Genomic DNA, 15,992 nt, shown 5'->3' with positions numbered 1-15,992 from the left:
GCATGTCCATGCTGAACTTTCCTCTCACTTTGCATCTAACTCTCTTTTCGACAACCTACAATCTGGCTTTAGTCCCCACCATTTCACTGAGACTGCCCTGACCTAAATTACTAACGACTTACTTACAGCCAAAGCTAACAGACAATTCTCTATACTCCTCCTCCTAGACCTGTCCTCTGCCTTCGACACAGTTGACCACTGCCTCCTAATACAGATCTTCTCTTCCTTTGGGGTCAAAGACCTTGCCCTATCCTGGATCTCCTCATACCTTGCCAACCGCACATTTAGCGTTTCCTACTCCGATACTACCTCTTCATCTCGCCCCCTCTCTGTTGGAGTCCACCAAGGCTCTGTCCTAGGACCCTTACTCTTCTCAATCTATACACTTGGCCTGGGACAACTCATAAGGTCCTATGGCTTCCAGTACCATCTATATGCCGATGACACTCAGATCTACCTCTCTGGCCCAGATGTCACCTCTCTGTTCTCCAGAATCCCAAAGTGTCTATCAGCCATATCCTCCTTCTTCTCCTCTCGCTTCCTCAAGCTCAATGTGGACAAATCTGAACTCATTATTTTTCCTCCATCACGCATATCTTCCCTACATGATCTATCAAAATAAATGAAATCACACTTTCCCCTGTCCCCAAAATCCGCTGCCTTGCAGTAACCCTTGACTCTGCCCTGTCCTTCAAACTGCACATCCAAGCTCTCGCCACCTCTTGTCGCCTCCAGCTCAAAAATATTTCCAGAATCCGTCCTTTCCTCAACCCACACTCTACCAAAATCCTCGTGCATGCCCTAATCATCTCCCGCCTCGACTACTGCAACATTCTCCTCTGTAGCCTACCTTCTAACACTCTCGCACCCCTCCAGTCCATCCTTAACTCTGCTGCCTGACTAATTAATTTCTCTCCTCGCTACACTCCTGCTTCACCTCTTTGCAAATCCCTTCACTTGCTCCCAATTTCCCAGCGTATCTAGTTAAAATGACTAACGCTGACCTACAAAGCCATCCATAACCTTTCTTGTTGTGAATTCTGTGGCAGAGCTCCCTCCTGTGGTCACAAGTGGTACTTCGGCTGATTCTCTCTATGAGCTTCCGTTGGTGGAGGAGAGTGGTACTGCGGCTTCTGAGTTTCCTTCCTCAGGTGATGTGGTGAAGTCGTTAGGTGCTGCTCTATTTAACTCCACCTAGTGCTTTGATCCTGGCCTCCAGTCAATGTTCTAGTATTGGACTTGTTTCCTCCTGGATCGTTCCTGTGGCCTGCTGCTCTGCATAGCTAAGTTCCGCTTTTGTTATTTTGTTTGCTGTTTTTTCTGTCCAGCTTGCTTATTTGTTTTTTCTTGCTTGCAGGAAGCTCTGGGACGCAGAGGGTGTACCTCCGTGCCGTTAGTCGGTACGGAGGGTCTTTTTGCCCCCTTTGCGTGGTTGTTTGTAGGGTTTTGTGTTGACCGCAAAGTTACCTTTCCTATCCTCGCTCTGTTCAGAAAGTCGGGCCTCACTTTGCTAAATCTATTTCATCTCTACGTTTGTCTTTTCATCTTAACTCACAGTCATTATATGTGGGGGCTGCCTTTTCCTTTGGGGTATTTCTCTGAGGCAAGGTAGGCTTATTTTCTATCTTCAGGCTAGCTAGTTTCTCAGGCTGTGCCGAGTTGCATAGGGAGCGTTAGGCGCAATCCACGGCTGCCTCTAGTGTGGTTGGAGAGGATTAGGGATTGCGGTCAGCAGAGTTCCCACGTCTCAGAGCTCGTTCTATGTTTTTGGGTTATTGTCAGGTCACTGTATGTGCTCTGACTTCTATGTCCATTGTGGTACTGAATTACCTTATCATAACAGTACTGGAGGCCAAAAGTACTAATGATTCTCAATAGAGGGAAAAAAGAAGTTCTGAGACCATTTTTTTTTCTCTGCACTGTGGTTTCCCTTTTTTTCCCCTAGACATTTGGGTGGTTCAGGACACAGGTGTAGCGATGGACATTAAAGGTCTGTCTTCATGTGTGGATCAGCTCACGGCAAGAGTACAAAATATTCAAGACTTTGTGGTTCAGAATTCTATGTTAGAACCAAGAATTCCTATTCCTGATTTGTTTTTTGGAGATAGAACTAAATTTCTGAGTTTCAAAAATAATTGTAAACTATTTCTGGCTTTGAAACCTCGCTCCTCTTGTGACCCAGTTCAACAAGTTAGGATCATTCTTTCTTTTTTAAGTAGCGACCCTCAGGACTGGGCATTTTCTCTTGCGCCAGGAGATCCTGCATTAAGTAATATCGATGCGTTTTTCCTGGCGCTCGGATTGCTGTACGATGAACTTAATTCAGTGGATCAGGCAGAGAAAAATTTGCTGGCTCTGTGTCAGGGTCAGGATGAGATAGAGGTATATTGTCAGAAATTTAGAAAGTGGTCCTTACTCACTCAATGGAATGAAGGTGCGCTCGCAGTTATTTTCAGAAAGGGTCTCTCTGAAGCCCTTAAGGATGTCGTGGTGGGATTTCCTATGCCTGCTGGTCTGAATGAGTCTATGTCTTTGGCCATTCAGATCGGTCGACGCTAGCGTGAGCGTAAATCTGTGCACCATTTGGCGGTATTATCTGAGCATAAACCTGAGCCTATTCAGTGCGATAGGACTTTGACCAGAGTTGAACGGCAAGAACACAGACATCAGAATGGGCTGTGTTTCTACTGTGGTGATTCCACTCATGCTATCTCTGATTGTCCTAAGCGCACTAAGCGGTTCGCTAGGTCTGCCACCATTGGTACGGTACAGTCAAAATTTCTTTTGTCCGTTACCTTGATCTGCTCTTTGTCATCTTATTCTGTCATGGCATTTGTGGATTCAGGCGCTGCCCTGAATTTGATGGACTTGGAGTATGCTAGGCGTTGTGGGTTTTTCTTGGAGCCCTTGCAGTGTCCTATTCCATTGAGAGGAATTGATGCTACGCCTTTGGCCAAGAATAAGCCTCAGTACTGGACCCAGCTGACCATGTGCATGACTCCTGCACATCAGGAGGTTATTCGCTTTCTGGTGTTGCATAATCTGCATGATGTGGTCGTGTTGGGGTTGCCATGGCTACAAGTCCATAATCCAGTATTAGATTGGAAATCCATGTCTGTGTCCAGCTGGGGTTGTCAGGGGGTACATGGTGATGTCCCATTTCTGTCTATTTCGTCATCCACCCCTTCTGAGGTTCCGGAGTTCTTGTCTGATTACCGGGATGTATTTGATGAGCCCAAGTCCGATACCCTACCTCCGCATAGGGATTGTGATTGTGCTATCGATTTGATTCCTGGTAGTAAATTCCCAAAAGGTCGACTGTTTAATTTATCTGTGCCTGAGCACGCCGCTATGCGGAGTTACGTGAAGGAGTCCTTGCAGAAGGGGCATATTCGCCCGTCATCGTCGCCATTAGGAGCAGGGTTCTTTTTTGTGGCCAAGAAGGATGGTTCACTGAGACCTTGTATAGATTAGCGCCTTCTAAATAAGATCACGGTTAAATTTCAGTACCCCTTTCCGTTGTTATCTGATTTGTTTGCTCGGATTAAGGGGGCTAGTTGGTTCACCAAGATAGATCTTCGTGGTGCGTATAATCTTGTGCGTATTAAGCGAGGCGATGAATGGAAAACTGCATTTAATACGCCCGAGGGCCATTTTGAGTATCTAGTAATGCCATTCGGACTTGCCAATGCTCCATCAGTGTTTCAGTCCTTTATGCATGACATCTTCCGAGAGTACCTGGATAAATTCCTGATTGTATACTTGGATGATATTTTGATCTTCTCGGATGATTGGGAGTCTCATGTGAAGCAGGTCAGAACGGTGTTTCAGGTCCTGCGTGCTAATTCTTTGTTTGTGAAGGGATCAAAGTGTCTCTTTGGTGTTCAGAAGGTTTCATTTTTGGGGTTCATTTTTTCCCCTTCTACTATCAAGATGGACCCTGTTAAAGTCCAAGCCATCCATGATTGGACTCAGCCGACATCTCTGAAAAGTCTGCAAAAGTTCCTGGGCTTTGCTAATTTTTATCGTCGCTTCATCTGCAATTTTTCTAGTATTGCTAAAGCATTGACCGATTTGACCAAGAAGGGTGCTGATGTGGTCAATTGGTCTTCTGCTGCTGTGGAAGCTTTTCAAGAGTTGAAGCGTCGTTTTTCTTCTGCCCCTGTGTTGTGTCAACCAGATGTTTCGCTTCCATTCCAGGTCGAGGTTGATGCTTCTGAGATTGGAGCAGGGGCTGTTTTGTCGCAGAGAAGTTCTGATTGCTCGGTGATGAAACCATGCGCCTTCTTTTCCAGGAAGTTTTCGCCTGCTGAGCGAAATTATGATGTTGGCAATCGAGAGTTGCTGGCCATGAAGTGGGCATTCGAGGAGTGGCATCATTGGCTTGAAGGAGCTAAGCATCGCATGGTGGTCTTGACTGATCATAAGAACTTGACTTATCTCGAGTCTGCCAAGCGGTTAAATCCTAGACAGGCTCGTTGGTCGCTGTTTTTTGCCTGTTTTGACTTTGTGGTTTCGTACCTTCCGGGCTCAAAAATGTGAAGGCGGATGCCTTGTCTAGGAGTTTTGTGCCCGACTCTCCGGGTTTATCTGAGCCGGCGGGTATTCTCAAAGAGGGAGTAATTGTGTCTGCCATCTCCCCTGATTTGCGGCGGGTGCTGCAAAAATTTCAGGCTAATAAACCTGATCGTTGCCCAGCGGAGAAACTGTTTGTCCCTGATAGGTGGACGAATAAAGTTATCTCTGAGGTTCATTGTTCGGTGTTGGCTGGTCATCCTGGAATCTTTGGTACCAGAGAGTTAGTGGCTAGATCCTTTTGGTGGCCATCTCTGTCGCGGGATGTGCGTTCTTTTGTGCAGTCCTGTGGGATTTGTGCTCGGGCTAAGCCCTGCTGTTCTCGTGCCAGTGGGTTGCTTTTGCCCTTGCCGGTCCCGAAGAGGCCTTGGACACATATCTCTATGGATTTTATTTCAGATCTTCCCGTCTCTCAAAAAATGTCAGTCATTTGGGTGGTTTGTGATCGCTTTTCTAAGATGGTCCATTTGGTACCCTTGTCTAAATTACCTTCCTCCTCTGATTTGGTGCCATTATTCTTCCAGCATGTGGTTCGTTTACATGGCATTCCAGAGAATATCGTTTCTGACAGAGGTTCCCAGTTTGTTTCGAGGTTTTGGCGAGCCTTTTGTGCAAGGATGGGCATTGACTTGTCTTTTTCCTCGGCTTTCCATCCTCAGACTAATGGCCAGACCGAACGAACCAATCAGACCTTGGAAACATATCTGAGATGCTTTGTTTCTGCTGATCAGGATGACTGGGTGTCCTTTTTGCCTTTGGCTGAGTTCGCCCTTAATAATCGGGCCAACTCGGCTACCTTGGTTTTGCCGTTTTTCTGCAACTCTGGGTTCCATCCTCGTTTCTCTTCAGGGCAGGTTGAGTCTTCGGACTGTCCTGGTGTGGATACTGTGGTGGACAGGTTACAGCAGATTTGGACTCATGTAGTGGACAATTTGACCTTGTCCCAGGAGAAGGCTCAACGTTTCGCTAATCGCAGATGCTGTGTGGGTCCCCGACTTCGTGTTGGGGATTTGGTTTGGTTGTCTTCTCGTCATATTCCTATGAAGGTTTCCTCTCCTAAGTTTAAACCTTGTTTCATTGGTCCGTATAGGATTTCTGAGGTTCTTAATCCTGTGTCTTTTCGTCTGACCCTTCCAGATTCTTTTTCCATTCATAACGTATTCCATAGGTCATTGTTGCGGAGATACGTGGCACCTATGGTTCCATCTGTTGATCCTCCTGCCCCGGTTTTGGTGGAGGGGGAGTTGGAGTATATTGTGGAGAAGATTTTGGATTCTCGTGTTTCAAGATGGAAACTCCAGTATCTGGTTAAGTGGAAGGGTTATGCTCAGGAAGATAATTCCTGGGTCTTTGCCTCTGATGTCCATGCTCCCGATCTTGTTCGTACCTTTCATATGGCTCATCCTGGTCGTCCTGGGGGCTCTGGTGAGGGTTCGGTGACCCCTCCTCAAGGGGGGGGTACTGTTGTGAATTCTGTGGCAGAGCTCCCTCCTGTGGTCATAAGTGGTACTTCGGCTGATTCTCTCTATGAGCTTCCGTTGGTGGAGGAGAGTGGTACTGCGGCTTCTGAGTTTCCTTCCTCAGGTGATGTGGTGAAGTCATTAGGTGCTGCTCTATTTAACTCCACCTAGTGCTTTGATCCTGGCCTCCAGTCAATGTTCTAGTATTGGACTTGTTTCCTCCTGGATCGTTCCTGTGGCCTGCTGCTCTGCATAGCTAAGTTCCGCTTTTGTTATTTTGTTTGCTGTTTTTTTCTGTCCAGCTTGCTTATTTGTTTTTTCTTGCTTGCTGGAAGCTCTGGGACGCAGAGGGTGTACCTCCGTGCCGTTAGTCGGTACGGAGGGTCTTTTTGCCCCCTTTGCGTGGTTGTTTGTAGGGTTTTGTGTTGACCGCAAAGTTACCTTTCCTATCCTCGCTCTGTTCAGAAAGTCGGGCCTCACTTTGCTAAATCTATTTCATCTCTACGTTTGTCTTTTCATCTTAACTCACAGTCATTATATGTGGGGGCTGCCTTTTCCTTTGGGGTATTTCTCTGAAGCAAGGTAGGCTTATTTTCTATCTTCAGGCTACCTAGTTTCTCAGGCTGTGCCGAGTTGCATAGGGAGCGTTAGGCGCAATCCACGGCTGCCTCTTGTGTGGTTGGAGAGGATTATGGATTGTGGTCAGCAGAGTTCCCACGTCTCAGAGCTCGTTCTATGTTTTTGGGTTATTGTTAGGTCACTGTATGTGCTCTGACTTCTATGTCCATTGTGGTACTGAATTACCTTATCATAACACTTTCTCCTCCGTATATTTCCACACTTATCTCTCAATATCTTCCCTCACGTAATCTCCGGTCCTCCCAAGACCTCCTCCTCTTCTCCACACTTATTCGCTCCTCACCCAATCGCCTCCAAGACTTCTCCCGAATATCACCCATCCTCTGGAATTCAGATAACACATCCGGTTATCCACTACTTTTGGATCCTTTAAAAGAAACCTGAAAACCCACCTCTTCAAAGAAGCTTACAGCCTGTAAAGACCACATGGCCACCTCAACACCATTGGAGCTACTGCAACTCTCGACCTACTGTCTTCTTCCCCATAATCCTGTAGAATATAAGCCCGCAAGGGCAGGGTCCTCTTCCCTCTGTACCAGTCTGTCACTGTTAGTTTTGTTTACTGTAAGTGATATTTGTATTTTGATGTAACCCCGTCTAATGTACAGCACCATGGAATTAATGGTGCTATATAGATAAATAATAATAATAATAATAATAATCATAATAATAAATTACAATAAGAACGAATGTGAACTTTACCTTCTGTGCCTCCGTTTCCATTTGTTACAATAATATTATCAAGCCATCAGTTTGCTGCTCTTCCTCTTTACATTGTTCCTTCTATTCTTCCAACCATGATGTCCTTCTCAAGTCATTGCTCTCTTCGTATGATGTGTCCAGTGTAGGCAAGTAGTAGCTTGGTGATCCTTGCTTCGAGTTACATGTCTGATTTGATTTGTTCCAAAATCGATTTGTTTGTTCTTCTTGCCATCCATGGTACTGATAATATCCTTCTCCAGCAGAAGATTTCAAAGACATTGATTCTTCTTTCAAAATCAGTATATGGCGGTCGTGTAGGAGCACTGATGAGGCAGCCCAAGGGATGAAATAGGTGTCGAGTACCGCCGCAGCTCCAACCGAACACCTCCAAGAGAGGAAAGAAGCATTATCTGGTGATGGGAATTGGTCACAGGAGTGCTGAAAGGAAACTCTGACCCAGAAGAGCATACAAACACTCCTCACCAGAGGAGCTGGTATTCTAGGGGCTTATTTCAGCCAGGTCCCTGAATACATTCATGCAATACTCCTCACCGGAGGTGCCGGTATTCTAGGGGGATGGCATTACATTGGGCCGACTTCTTAACTCGGTCTCCTGAAATCTGTCCTGTACCTGCCAGTAGATCACCAGGGTAAACGTGCTCTGTACGGTGCATTTTGGCCGAGGAGGCTGTGATGGCACGCTTTTATTTTTTTTAAAATTGACCCCATTGGGTAATTGTTTGGCAGATCATGCACTGCATTAAAAGTCTCAGAGACCCACACCACTACATTGGCCCTAATTCTTACCTCTGTCTCCTGCAATGTCTCTTCCTTATCTCCGACGACATGACCAGGATGCGCGTGCTGAGTACTGTTATAGGCTGGTGATTTTTGGGCACGGGGTTGTGAAGGCACTATTTCATTTTGTAAAAACAGGACCCAACATTGGGGAATTGGCCATTACATTATATTGGGCCTACTTCTTAAGTCTGTCTCCTGCAATGTGTCGTATAACTGCCACTAGATGACCAGGGTGCACGTGCTCAGTACTGTTATAGGCCTGCGAATTTTGGGCAAGTGGGCTGTGATGGCACTATATTTTTAAGTCCCAAAAGGACAACACATTGGGGAATTGGGCATGGCATTACATTGGGCCGACTTCTTAACTCGGTCTCCTGCAATCTAAAATGTACCTGCCACTAGATCACCAGGGTGAACGTGCTCTGTACGGTGCATTTTGGCCAAGGGTGCTGTGATGGCACTCTTTTATTTTTTTAAAAAAGGACGACACATTGGGGATGGCATTACATTGGGCCGACTTCTTAACTCAGTCTCCTGCAATCTGTCCTGTACCTGCCAGTAGATCACCTAGGGCTAGAGTTAGGGTTTGGATTACTTTTACGGTTGGGATTAGGGTTAGTGGTGTGTCAGAGTTAGGGGTGTGGTTAGGGTTATGGTTGGAGTTGGGGTTAGGGGTGTCGTTGGGTTAGGGTTTCAGTTAGAATTGGGGGTTTCCACTGTTTAGGCACATCAGGGCTCTCCAAACGCGACATGGCGTCCGATCTCAATCCCAGCCAATTCTACGTTGAAAAAGTAAAACAGTGCTCCTTCCCTTCCGAGCTCTCCCATGCACCCAAACAGGGGTTTACTCCAACATATGGGGTATCAGCGTACTCAGGACAAATTGGACAACAACTTCTGGGGTCCAATTTCTCTTGTCTCCTTTGGGAAAATAAAAAGTTGGGGGGCTAAAAAAACATTTTTGTAGGAAAAAAATGATTTTTTTTTATTTTCACAGCTCTCACTGTAGTGAAATACTTGGGGTTCAAAGTTCTCACAACACATCTAGATAAGTTCCTTGGGGGATCTAGGTTCCAATATGGGGTCACATGTGGGGGGTTTCTACTGTTTAGGTACATCAGGGGCTCTGCAAATGCAACGTGACGCTTGCAGACGCTTGCAGACCAATCCATCTAAGTCTGCATTCCAAATGGCGCTCCTTCCCTTCCGAGCTCTGCCATGCGCCCAAACGGTGGTTCCCCCCACATATGGGATATCAGCGTACTCAGGACAAATTGGACAACAACTTTTGGCGACCAATTTCTATTTTTACCCTTGGGAAAATACAAAACTGGGTGTTAAATATAATTTTTGTGGAAAAAAAAGGAATTTTTATTTTCACGGCTCTGCGTCATAAACTGTAGTGAAACACTTGGGGGTTCAAAGCTCTTACAACACATCTAGATAAGATCATTAGGGGGTCTACTTTCCAAAATAGTGTCACTTGTGGGGGGTTTCAATGTTTAGGCATATCAGGGGCTCTCCAAATGCAACACGGTGTCCCATCTTAATTCCAGACAATTTTGCATTGAAAAGTCAAATGGCGCTCCTTCCCTTCCGAGCTTTGCCATGCACCCAAACAGTGGTTTACCCCAACATTTGGGGTATCGGGGTACTTACGACAAATTGTGCAACAACTTTTGGGGTCCATTTTCTCCTGTTACCCTTGGTAAAATAAAACAAATTGGAGCTGAAGTAAATTTTTTGTGAAAAAAATTAAATGTTCATTTTTTTTAAACATTCCAAAAATTCCTGTGAAGCACCAGAAGGGTTAATAAACCTCTTGAATGTGGTTTTGAGCACCTTGAGGGGTGCAGTTTTTAGAATGATGTCACGCTTGGTTATTTTCTATCATATAGACCCCTCAAAATGACTTCAAATGTGTTGTGTTCCCTAAAAAAAATGGTATTGTAAAAATGAGAAATTGCTGGTCAACTTTTAACCCTTATAACTCCCTAACCAAAAAAAAAATGTTTTTTCATAATTGTGCTGATGTAAAGTAGACATGTGGAAATGTTACTTATTAAGTATTTTGTGTGACATATCTCTGTGATTTAAGGGCATAAAAATTCAAAGTTGGAAAATTGCAAAATTTTCAAAATTTTTGCCAAATTTCCATTTTTTTCACAAATAAACGCAGGTAATATCAAAGAAATTTTACCACTATCATGAAGTACAATATGTCACGAGAAAACAATGTCAGAATCACCAAGATCCGTTGAAGCGTTCCAGAGTTGTAACCTCATAAATTGACAGTGGTCAGAATTGTAAAAATTGGCCCGGTCATTAACGTGCAAACCACCCTCGGGGCTTAAGGGGTTAACCCAGTGTGCCGTCATTGAGATGTACCGTCCCTGCCCACAAGCACTTGTCCATGTGTCCGTGGTTAGGTAGACTTTCCCGGTAGCAGCATTGTTGAGGGCACGGGTATTGTAGGACACATGCTGGTGTAATGCCGGTACGGCAAACAAGGAGAAATCGTGGCGACTGGGGACCGAGTACATTGGGATGGCCGCCGCCATGAGGTTGTGGAAAGCTTCTGTCTCACCAAGCCTAAAAGGCAGCATTTCTAGTGCAAGCAGAAGAAATATATTAGAATTGAGGACTGTGGCCTGTGGGGCGTTGGCTGGGTATTTCCGCATGCGCTCCAAAGACTGGGTTATAGATAACTTAATGCTGTGCTGGGACAAGGACGTGGACGCGCTTGCTGATGACGCTGCTTGACTGTGGGCCACAACAGGTGCAAGGCTAGAGGCATCTACACATGCATGGCGTACTGGGGATTGGCTTCTACGCAAAACAGTGGAAGAAACTGTGGTGTGACCAGCAGGCAGTGGTCCTGGAGCTGGGGGTTCGGCCCACAAAGTCGGGTGCTTTGCTTGCATGTGCCTGATCATGCATTAAAATGCAATAACGGGCGATCAAAAGAACGTATCTGCACCGAAATGCTATCATTAAAAACGTCATCTCGGCATGCAAAAAATAAGCCCTCAACCGACCCCAGATGATGAAAAATGGAGACGCTACGAGTATCGGAAAATGGCGCAATTTTTTTTTTTTTTTTTAGCAACGTTTGGAATTTTTTTTCACCACTTAGATAAAAAATAACCTAGTCATGTTTGGTGTCTATGAACTCGTAATGACCTGGAGAATCATAATGACAGGTCAGTTTTAGCATTTAGTGAACCTAGCAAAAAAGCCAAACAAAAAACCAATGTGGGATTGCACTTTTTTTGCAATTTCACCGCACTTGGAATTTTTTTCCCGTTTTCTAGTACACGACATGCTAAAACCAATGATGTCGTTCAAAAGTACAACTCGTCCCGCAAAAAATAAGCCCTCACATGGCCAAATTGACGGAAAAATAAAAAAGTTATGGCTCTGGGAAGGAGGGGAGCGAAAAACGAACACGGAAAAACGAAAAATCCCCCGGTCATGAAGGGGTTAATAGATCCAAGTTATTCACTAAGTAGCCTTCAGAAGAACTATGGACAATAATTACACTTTTGAGAAATATGTAAAAGCCTGTCCATCCTGCCCATACTGTAATTCCTCCCATTTACCAGCAGGGGAGGATAAACACATTCTGGCCTACACTATGTAGGATTGTCACTCATTATTTGAGTATTTCTTACACATATTATCTCATTACACAGACGAGGTGACATTATAATAAAAATAACGCTGTGCACTTACAGGTGTCATTGTAAATGGTGGACGTGACCTTCCCGCCTCTAATTCCTCCCAGTTTATGGTCGAGAAGAATGGATGTCCTTTTAAATTGCTGCAAACATCCTGCCTCTTCTCTGGCGATTTACACAAGAGCTGCAAATAAACAAGAACCATTATTATATCACAAGTAATAATATAAATAATCTCAGAAAAAAAAACAGTTACAGAATTATTTTCTCATTTTCTTATAGAACGATGGATTTATTAAAACTACCATTGCTAGAAAGAAATACGATAGGACAGAATAGTACATGATAGGATATTAAAGGACAGGATAGGATAGTACAGGATAGTACATGATAGGATATTAAAGTTCAGGACAGGATAGGATAGTACAGGATAGGATAGGATAGGATAGTACAGGACAGGATAGGATATTAAAGTACAGGATAGGATAGTACAGGATAGGATATTAAAGTACAGTACAGGATAGGTTAATATAGGATAGGATAGGATAGTACAGGACAGGATAGGATGTTAAAGTACAGGATAGAATAGTACAGGACAGTACAGGATAGGATAGGATGTTAAAGTACAGGATAGTACAGGATAGGATAGTACAGGATAGTAAAGGATAGGATAGTAAAGGACAGGATAGGATATTAAAGTACAGGACAGGATAGTACAGGATAGTACAGGATAGGCCATCAGTAGTCGATCAGTCAGGGACCGATACCCAATAATCCTGATGATTAGCTGTGTGGAGAGGTTTTGGTGAGTGCCGCAGCCTCTTTATTGTATAAATTGGCCTGTAAATGAGAACGCTGTACATATGGGAGAGGCTGTCCCGGGGCTCCAGCATTGTCCCAATTCCTTCTATTGGATAAAGCTGAAATACCAAACACAGTGGTGATGAAATGTATGGTGTATTATCAAAACTCATGACTGATGTATCCAGGTATTAGTGTCTATTTACTCACTCTCTCTATGACATCCCTGAGCTGAGAATCCATGGTGTACGGATAGCAAGGTTTATCACTAGTGTTGAGCGATACCTTCCGATATCGGAAAGTATCGGTATCGGTTTGGATCGGCCGATATTCAAAAAATATCGGATATCGCCGATACCGATACCCGATCCCAATGCAAGTCAATGGGACCAAAATATCGGAATTAAAATAAACCCTTTCTTTCCTTGTAGGTTCATTCTACCTGAAGGAAAACAACTAAGAATAATGTAGGATGTATGGGGGAGGTGGCGGAGACATTAAAGGCAATGAGGATTAGTCCAATCAAATAGAATAGCATGTTTTTTTTTTTTTTTTAAAGACGTTCGGATTGAAAAAGATATTGAGTATGTAAATTTTTTTTATTTTGTCAGATATTGATGTTTCACTATTCCACGCCCTTCCCCTTCTTTTTTTTCTTTTTTTTTTTTCTTTTCCCACATTTTCATCTTCATCATCATCAGCATCTTTGACATCAACTTCTTCTTCACCTTATTCATCTTCTTCTTCATCCTTTACCTATTTTTTTTTTTTATTACATTCTTCATATTCATTTTATTCAACTATTATTATTCTTCCTATTCTACATATTCTTTTTATTCCACTGTTATTATTCTTCCTATTCTACTTCTTCATCATATTCTCATTTGTGACAGGCATTCCCGTAGTTGTTATCTATAAAAGTTGGAAGATTACACCTTCCGTTCTGCCAGTCACAAAAGTTACATTTGTCCGCGTTCAGTTTGGCCTGCAGCATCAGGCTTTATCCAGGGGCACCACGAGGAGGAACGGACTCACCCCCATACACTGCTTAGTCTTCTTCTGCATATAATTTAGATAATATCTTTTGCTCTGATATTAAGTCTTATGCTTAATGTTCTTCTGCTCTTTGTTCTGCAGCCTCTTGTTCTTCTGCTTCTCGGTCTTCCATGTTGTCGTCTCCAGGGTCTTCGTCTCCAGTGTCGTCATCTCCGCCGTCGTCGTCTCAGCCGTCGTCGTCTCCGCCGTCGTCGTCGTCGTCGTCATCGGGGTGGTCTTCCGGGTCGTCGTCATCGGGGTGGTCTTCCGGGTTGTCGACGTTAGGGTCTTCAACTTGGAAATGTAGCAGAAGGTACAAGAAGGCTGAGAAAATGCCAAGAACCAGCTGATGGAACTGGAACTCGGATGGCTACCCGAAGGTTCAAGAGCCTATGGAACTACCGAGGACCAGCTGACGTTACTGGAACCCGGTTACTAAGCAGGAGGTACCCGTGCTAAAAAGCACTACCAAGGACCGCCTGACGTTGGCGGAACTCGGATACCCAGAAGGAGGCACCTAAGCCAAAGGCTCTGCCCGGAACCAGATGACGTTACTGGAACCAGGATGGGGAGCAGAAGGTACAAGAGCAAAAGACACTGCCGAGAACCAGCTGACGGTACTGGAACCCGGATGGGTAGCCGAATGTCCAAGAGCCAATGGAACTACCAAGGACCAGCTGACGTTACTGGAACCCGGTTACTAAGCAGGAGGTACCCGTGCCTGAAAGCACTACCAAGGACCACCTGACATTGGTGGAACTTGGATACCCAGAAGGAGGCACCTAAGCCAAAGGCTCTGCCCGGAACCAGCTGACGGTACTGGAACCAGGATGGGGAGCAGAAGGTACAAGAGCAAAAGACACTGCCGAGAACCAGCTGACGGTGCTGGAACCAGGTGGTGGACCCCAAGGCCCACAGGAGAGGAGAGAACAGCTAGGCCGCGAGGCAGCCGCAGTTACCGAACTCCAACAGTCCTACAGGGGGAGCTGGGCCTACTGGCACTACAGAACCAGCCTTGACTACCAGTTCACGCAGCCCACATAGGAAGCTCCTAAACTGGAGGCACCCTGGAGTTGGCTAACTCGACCGCCCCACGACGGGGCAAGCATAGGCGTCTCAGTGAAGTTGACACAACCCGGAAACAGCTGACGGTGCTGAAACCAGGCTTGGCACGAGGGAGTACCTGTGACAAGAACACTGCCGAGAACCAGCTGGCGGTGCTGGAACCCGGATGCGTTGCCCCAGTGTGCAAGAGCCAATGGCACGACCGAGGACCAGCTGACGGTGCTGGAACCCGGTTGCTAAGCTGTAGGTGCCCGCGCTTAAAAGCACTACCAAGGACCGCCTGGCGTTGGCGGAACTCGGATACCCAGGAGGAGGCACCTAAGCCAAAGGCTCGGCCCGGAACCAGCTGACGGTGCTGGAACCAGGTGGTGGACCCCAAGGCCCACAGGAGAGGAGAGAACAGCTAGGCCGCGAGGCAGCCGCAGTTACCGAACCCCAACAGTCCTACAGGGGGAGCTGGGCCTACTGGCACTACAGAACCAGCCTTGACTACCAGTTCACGCAGCCCACATAGGAAGCTCCTAAACTGGAGGCACCCTGGAGTTGGCTAACTCGACCGCCCCACGACGGGGCAAGCATAGGCGTCTCAGTGAAGTTGACACAACCCGGAAACAGCTGACGGTGCTGAAACCAGGCTTGGCACGAGGGAGTACCTGTGACAAGAACACTGCCGAGAACCAGCTGGCGGTGCTGGAACCCGGATGCGTTGCCCCAGTGTGCAAGAGCCAATGGCACGACCGAGGACCAGCTGACGGTGCTGGAACCCGGTTGCTAAGCTGTAGGTGCCCGCGCTTAAAAGCACTACCAAGGACCGCCTGGCGTTGGCGGAACTCGGATACCCAGGAGGAGGCACCTAAGCCAAAGGCTCGGCCCGGAACCAGCTGACGGTGCTGGAACCAGGTGGTGGACCCCAAGGCCCACAGGAGAGGAGAGAACAGCTAGGCCGCGAGGCAGCCGCAGTTACCGAACCCCAACAGTCCTACAGGGGGAGCTGGGCCTACTGGCACTACAGAACCAGCCTTGACTACCAGTTCACGCAGCCCACATAGGAAGCTCCTAAACTGGAGGCACCCTGGAGTTGGCTAACTCGACCGCCCCACGACGGGGCAAGCATAGGCGTCTCAGTGAAGTTGACACAACCCGGAAACAGCTGACGGTGCTGAAACCAGGCTTGGCACGAGGGAGTACCTGTGACAAGAACACTGCCGAGAACCAGCTGGCGGTGCTGGAACCC

Source organism: Ranitomeya imitator, chromosome 8 (genome assembly GCF_032444005.1).
Source record: "Ranitomeya imitator isolate aRanImi1 chromosome 8, aRanImi1.pri, whole genome shotgun sequence".
Lineage (NCBI taxonomy): Eukaryota > Metazoa > Chordata > Amphibia > Anura > Dendrobatidae > Ranitomeya > Ranitomeya imitator.
The sequence above is the reverse complement of the archived record's forward strand: the minus strand, read 5'-3'. Positions refer to the sequence as shown.